Source organism: Elaeis guineensis, chromosome 5 (genome assembly GCF_000442705.2).
Source record: "Elaeis guineensis isolate ETL-2024a chromosome 5, EG11, whole genome shotgun sequence".
Taxonomy (NCBI): Eukaryota; Viridiplantae; Streptophyta; class Magnoliopsida; order Arecales; family Arecaceae; genus Elaeis; species Elaeis guineensis.
In genome coordinates this window covers 120,516,119-120,523,961 of record NC_025997.2, presented here as the reverse complement: position 1 = coordinate 120,523,961, position 7,843 = coordinate 120,516,119, and positions in this window count along the sequence as shown.

The following is a 7,843-nucleotide window of genomic DNA, read 5'->3' as shown; positions in this document are numbered from 1 at the left end:
ACATGAGTAAATTGCTAAGTACAATGCAAATGAGCAACCTTTAAAATTACTCCTTAAACATGCTCTAATATGCTTTAAAATTTAACTTGCTCTGATACATCTTAAATTTGACATGCTCTGATATACTTTATAATTAATTCTTAGACATGCATTGGTACACTTAATTATTTTTGCTCTGATACTAAAACTAAATAATCAAATGAGAATGAGCAAATTTTCAAGATACAACTTGCTCTGATAACAAAAACAAATTTTCTACTCTAACACCAAAATCACATAATCCAATGAGCAAATTTTTAAATCTTTAAGCAAATGGGCAAACTATTTATGCAAATGAGCATTTGTATCACATGCCAAAAAAATCAATCTTCTTTTCAAGCTAATGCACTTATAATGCATTCTTTTGAAATTCATGATTCACATAGATGCTTTTGTTCAAGAGTTTTGTCATCATCAAAAAGAGAGAGATTGTTGCTCCTTAGATTGATTTTGATGATTACAAAGCAGTTGAAGGGGTACTAATAATTTTCATTTGAAAAAGACCCATTGCTCTTCAGGGGCAAAATCATAATTTTACCAAAACTCTGATTTGAAAGTATTAAATGATAGAACAAAAGATTTGTGATCCATTGACGAAAATTTCATTATTTTTGGACTTGTATTTTGAAAGTTATGCATGTTTGAAATCCATGAGTCGACCCATGAGTCAGCTCATGGCACAATGAGCTGTTTGGCACGCAGAATTTTTGGCTTGGCACAACCTGTGAGTCGACCCATGAGTCGACCCTCAAGGCATGAGTCGACCCATGAGTCGACCCCTGCAGTTTTAGGCCAAAAATTACAGAATCCTATTTTCTGGTATTCTTCAACAGAGGTCGACTCATGAGTCAACCCCTGAGGCATGAGTCGACTCATGAGTCGACCCCTGTGACGGGATTTCTCCGCAACGGCTAGTTTTTAACCCATTTTAAGTGCTTTTAATGCTCATTTAATGTGGTCTAACGGCTCTTTTTTAGCCTAGAATATTTTTCTCTATTTCTTAAAGCTATAAAAGGATCCAAAAGGTGGGAAACAAGTAAGAGATTGAAAGAGAAAAAGAAGAGCATTCAAGAGAGCATTCAAGAGCATTCAAAAGAGAGAATTTGAAAAAGAGTTTCTCAAGCCAACTTTTCAGGCCCAATCAAGAGCTCATTTAAAGCTTTCAAGAAGCCATCAATCCAAGCTTACCAACTCCTCAAGCACTCAATCAAGTCTCCATCCACCTTGAGAAAATCCAAAAAGGGGCTTCTTCTTTTAAGTAAAGTGTATTTAAAGTTATATTCGCTCATTGAAGGAGCTTTTCTTTGTGCTTAAGTATGCTATAAATTGTTATACTCAGTTTGAGTGTTTGGTCTTGTTTTGGAGGGGTTCCAAAACAAGGGAAGGTTGATCCGAACCTAGAATCGGAGTGTATTGGGTTGGCTTGTACCCGAAAAATAAGTGGACTAGCTTGGGATAGCTAGAGTCGGAGTTTCCGACGTTTGTATTCGGGTTGAATACAAGATTAGTGGATTGGAATTCTCAAGTAGGAGCTTGGAGAGTGGATGTAGGTGCAAGGTTGGCACCGAACCACTATAAATCTTTTTGTTTGTGGTGTGCATAATTGCTTCTCTTTAACTCTTCATTATTTCCTTGCATTCTTGCTTTTGGCAGTTAGTCTTGAATTAAGTTTACACTCCATTTTCATTTAGCTATTGACAAACATTTTTCATAAGTCATTAGTTAAGCCTAAAATTTTTAGAAACCCAATTCACTCCCCCCTCTTGGGTTGCATAGCTGGGCAACATCATCAAACTCATGGGATTTGGAGCCTGAGTCTTCTCGAGATCTTTGTTTGTGATGATGAGGATAAAGGGGTGAAGGATTGAAACAATTAGGAGCAAGTTAGAGAGCAAAGGGCAAAGGCGACAAGGAGGTATCATGGACTTTGAAAAAAGGAAAAGGATCGATAGAAAAGAGGGAGAAGAAGAGGAAAGAAGAAGGGCAATAATAGGCTTTTAGAAAAATATCCTCAACTTCCTAAAATATTACAATATGAGATAGTCCTAGAGTTCTACAAAGCTACCTACACCAACCATGCATATGGATGGCTATATACGATTGTCGATGGATATATAGATTTTGACCATCCATGTTTAATCAGACGGCCACCATTTTTTTTTGTTAAATGATATTTCTACCCTTGGGGACACCCTAGATAATATCTTATTTAATTATTCATTCAGTTGAAGGTTGTGTTGGGTAACAAGTAGATTTTGGCAGGTTTGTCATAGGAAAAAAATGCAAATTTATTAGTTATTTTTTATTATCACTTATGCTTTTAATTTTTATTTAACATATTTTATTTTAGTTATTTATTTAATATTTATCTAATATATTTTTATATTTTCTATTTAATATCATTTATTAGTTTATATTTATATTTATATTTAATACGCATTGCACAATGTGCATTTGCTAGTATATGGCCTATATAACATATTTAAGTGATAGTTGATATAATATTACAGTTCGTACTCCTTGATATTTTTACTATTTCATAATAAAATAAATTATTATAATTTTTAAGTTTTTTATCTTAATTATTGATAATTAATTTTATATCAAAATATATTTATTTATTATTATCCTATATTATCAATATTATTAATTAGATTATTATTAAAAATATCATTCAATCCCATTTCATGGAGGAATAACTATTCTTTCCATGTATAAGTGAAATTGCCCTTCATTCAAATGAAAATCTTGATTCCAAATAAAATATTATCATGTCCTTTATTATCATACCAAATATTTGAATAGGACAAAAGTTGGAAATCCAATTCCAGTGCTTATTCCATTGAACCATATATGGTGCACGAGTCTGATTCATAACTAAGGTTGCAAATGAGCTAGGTTAGATCAAAATATGCTTAACTCCATCCATTTTGGGCTTGTTTTATTCATGGAAAGAATTTTTCTTACTAAAATATTTTTTCGAGAAAGTTGATACTTGGAAATATGATACTTGAGAAAGTATTTTTATCATATTTAATTGATCATGAAAAAATAATATTTCATAGTGACTTATGTTTGGTTGAGCATATATCTTTTTAAAAAAATTATTTAAAATACCTATTATACCTTGATAAAAGAAAAGATCTTACCTATTCTATTTATGGCTTTTGAGGGTACTTTTGAAAAAAAAAAAATCCCAATTCCCAGCTTGTGTGAAAGCAAAAAAATCTATATCACTTGTGGGTTTTTCCTTTCTGTGAAAAATAGGAATTTTATTTCTATAGAAATGCAACCTTCTAGTCTCCCTCTGAAAACTCCAAGCGAATAAGAGGAGTTTTTTTTATTTTCCCATTGACCACATCATCCCCCCCTTATCTTCTCATGAACCAAACAAGTCCTTTCATATTTAAGCCATAATTTTGAATCTAATCCGGTGCATTAGCTAGTTGGGTCACAACAAGTCAGGTTTATGAAAAGGGCTTTAAACCCAAGTGGGTTAGGTTGAGGTCAAGTATGACCTAGGCCCAACCTGAAATATTCAGGTTTGGATTGAATCAAACCAAGTTTATCATTTGAGTCAAGCATTTAGCTATTCTTTACAATTTAAATATAATAATTGATAATTAAGTATAAAATATAAAAAATTAAATAACATAAAAAGATTCAAATTGAGTTTTAGTTCAAAAATTTTTAGGGCATGTTTAATTGGGAGAGTTAACTTTGGAATGAGAATAAGAATGGGTGACTTCTATTCCTGTCACTTGATTGGAAGAAGTTCTATTCCTATTTTGATTCTAAGAGAAAATAAAAATGCTCCAATCTTCCAAAACTCAATCTCTACTCTTCTCTAGCGTTTAAATCCCATTTCAATTTCGATTTTGATTTTGGTCATGACCCAAACATGTTAGGGAATATGGCCACTCTAATTCCTATTCCAAACTATTCCGTTTCCAATTTTGGTCACAAACCAAACGCATCCTTCATGTTATCTAAATAATTGATGCATTATAAATAAAAATCCAATGAAAAATTAAATATAAATATTTAAATATAATAAAGCGAGGATAGACCAGAAAAGATATAGATCTTGAGACGTAAAAAAGAGACTTAGTTTAAATAAGGTTTCATTCAATGAATCAAAAAATATATTCATAGGGAAAGAGAAGGTTTATAAGATTCAAGTTTTTTGCTGGATTGTTTTGGATGCAGATCAAATCAAGTATATTTTTTGTGGACCTAAACGAGGCTCGCATGAAATAAGGATGGGTCAAGGTGGATCGAGTTGAAAAATATTTAGTCCTGTACCTGGCCTATAATTTAGATTGAATCTAATGTTCGAACCCATCCCAACCCATGGATCTAGATCAAGTTCGAGTGTAATTAGATCGAGTCATGGGTCGATGTGAGGTGTTTGAAGCTCTACCATCCACATTCAGCCGAACACCATTAGCCCAGCCTCATCAAATCCCACCATGTCCCAACATCAGTTGGTCCTCCACCGCTCATGCCTCCTCCATCAGCCTATACATGGTGGGATGTGTGCCTCATCTCTCAAGGCCTTCACTATCGATCACCTATTCAATGCCTTTGATGGCATAAAGATTCGATTGTCCATTTTTTCCCCCTCTCTTTAGTCTAACGCTTGATACCATAACTTCGCCATTGCTACAATCACCTACGCCATCCCTGCAAGTTCAATCCCAACCTTTGAGGACCCCAGATTTGTATGCATCTTAGATTTCCTTGTAGATATTTCATCGAGCGAGAAGAATTAACCAGCTAGATTGCTAAACTACCAAAGATCCATTTTGCCCTTTTTACCAGCAAGCAATGGTCGAGATTTAATATTTAAAAATAATTACTATAAAAAATAAATGCACTGGAGCAAAACTGTTGAAGCCTGTTTAGTTGGGGTATGTCAGATCACGGGATAATGTGATAATTTTTTTGGATCATTTATCTATGAAAATAATTATGAAGGAAAGTAACTTTTACTGATCTGGTTGGTGGATAAATTACTCCGTAAAATGATATTAGAAAAAAAATTACTATATTTAGTTGAACATGAATCTATATAGGAATATGATCAAATTTATAAATATATTTTTTAATATAAAATAATACTAGGATAGCATTGTCATCTCTAATTAATTTTTATATAATAAATATAATCATCTAGACTTTTACATAATGCTATCCATATCTTAATTTTTTTGTAAAAGTCTTTTATTGAATGAATTTGAAAAGACAACAGAATAAATTTAATGATTATGTTTGCAGCTTTATTGGAAGTATTTTTATCAACTATGGATTACCATCACTTGAAAATTTACTAAATAGCAACCTCTATAGTATTTATTTTACCTTCTCTCATCAGAAAATAAACATAGGGCCCATCAATTTTTTTATAATCTCTCTCTTTCATTTTTCATACTAAACATGATAATCTGACATAGAATTTATTTTTTCATTCTAGATTACCCCCAACCAAACGGATTCTAAAGGGGTATTTGATTGGAGGAGTTAGGTTTTGAAATTGAAATAGGAATGGATGACTCCCATTCGAACCATTTGATTGGAAAGAGTCCTATTTTGATTTTAATTCCAGGACAGAATGGAAATGGCCCAATCTACCTAAAACTCAAGGGGTATTTGGTTTGCAACTAGAATTGAAATTGGAATCATAATTGGAATAGCCAAATCTCTCGAGGTGTTTGGTTCGTGATCGAAATCAGAATGAGAATGAAAATTTAAATTCTTAGGGAAGAGTAGGGATTATATTTTAGGTAGATTAGACCATTTTCATTCTGCTTCGGAATCGGAATGGGATTCCTTCAATCAAACAGTTGAAATGAGAATCATCCATTCCTATTTGGATTCTAAACCCCAACTCCTCTCAACCAAACACCCCCTTAATCTTTAGTCTCCTCCAAAGATTCAAATTTTCTTTTCGATTCCGATTGCAATCATGAACCAAATGCTTCAGGAGGTTTAGCCATTCAGATTTTGATTCCAATCCATTTCGTATCTGGTTGCGAAACCAAACACCCCCTAAAAGAGCATATGTTTAACAGTGGAGGATCAATAAATTGTGTACAAATAAGTGAGAAAGGTAATACCTTTGAGCATGAAATATGCTACAGTGATGAACCTGGTAGCTGGCCGAAATTACTTAATTATTTTACTGGGTAAAGTCTTTCTTAGAGGTAAGCTGGTTGCATGAAAAACACCAGTCCCCAAATGAGTGAGGTGTGGAGATGAAGTGATTATTTTGGTTGTTGAATGCTTCTTGTATCTTAATTGGTATCCTGAGAGGACCTATGTTGCATTGGCTGTCCAAAATTGATGGCCATTCACTGGTATAATATTGCTTCGGCAACATTAAGCCATGCACTTGCTCGGGATACCCTTTACTTGAGCTTGCACACCAAGAATCTAATTTCTAGCCAGAATTTGAGCTTCCTAACAGTATGCCAAGTTCCAGAACTTTACCTGGGCAATTCAGTTAGGATGCTTATAGAAATTTATACAGCTCCTTACCATTATACCAGCCCAATGGTTACATAAGCGCCTTAATATATTTACATGGAGGCTTCCTTTCAAATGAATGGAATAAAAAAAAAAAAAAAGAAGCTTACATGGAAAAGCTGAGCTCTTAAAATGGATACCCAATTGATCTAATCTGAAAAGAAGCAACTTTTGTCTTGCAGCAAGCAACACAACCTGAAGTAACATAACCTTCACTATTTATCAATAACATATTATGAGTCAGGTCTTCCCTGACTCCTTTCATCCAAAAAAAAAGAAAAGAACCAACTTTTCCAAAATGAAGAGTGGAAAATAACCTCATGTTGTCTTTTCATGGCTTTATCAACACCAGCTTTCTTTCCTCATTGCTGACACTGCCTTCAAAGAATAAATCCCTGAGACCAGATTAATTGAACTTTATCTTAGTTCAACATCCATAACACTGCTTAGACAATTATTTTGCACAAGCAACTCCATCTTTATTTTGAGCCAACAGATTTTCCATCAATCCCTTCTCTTGCCCTCCAAAATAATCATCAGAATTATGCATTTATACTAATGCATCTATCAGATAATTCCAACCACCTCATTGGCATTGTACTACCAAAGATTGATATATTCTTTCCAACTTCTCCATGACCATGACTGTCCTCATAATTAGTTTAGGATAACATCAGTTCTGACCCAGAGGGGACGCAAAAAACAACACACTTTAACTTACCAACAGCAGCTAAACTGGGACAACCAACAGTTCAAAATGACGCTTACCTTCAGAAAAACCAAATGTAACTTGTAACTCATGAAACAGGTTTGAGCAGACTTCGTCGAATTCTAAACATAAACAAAGCATAGAAATTTTAGTCATTCTCAAATTTCTTTAAGAGAAAAGCTTCGGAGAAATAAAGGTGTGGCAGCAAAACCATGGCATGACACTTAATGTGCAAAGCTCACATGCTAGACTAATCGTGATTTCCAACAGAAGATCCCCTTAGGTTACACAGTTATTCTTGGCTTCGCTCCATTCACCCAGAAGGGAAAAAAAAATCTTGATTTTGTCCCACGAGCAAATAGTTGGCCACCTTTTATCCTATTTGAAATGAACTATTAGCACCCTTCGATCCCTTTGTAAATTTAGAAATTTTCTGTATATACTGTAAGGACATGAGCTTGGATAGATCCCACGCTTCATTATTCCCTAATCTAAAATTTAAATGTGGCAATTCACAAAATGCCATCACCTGACCATCAATTGCCATTCTCTATAACCAAACATGCA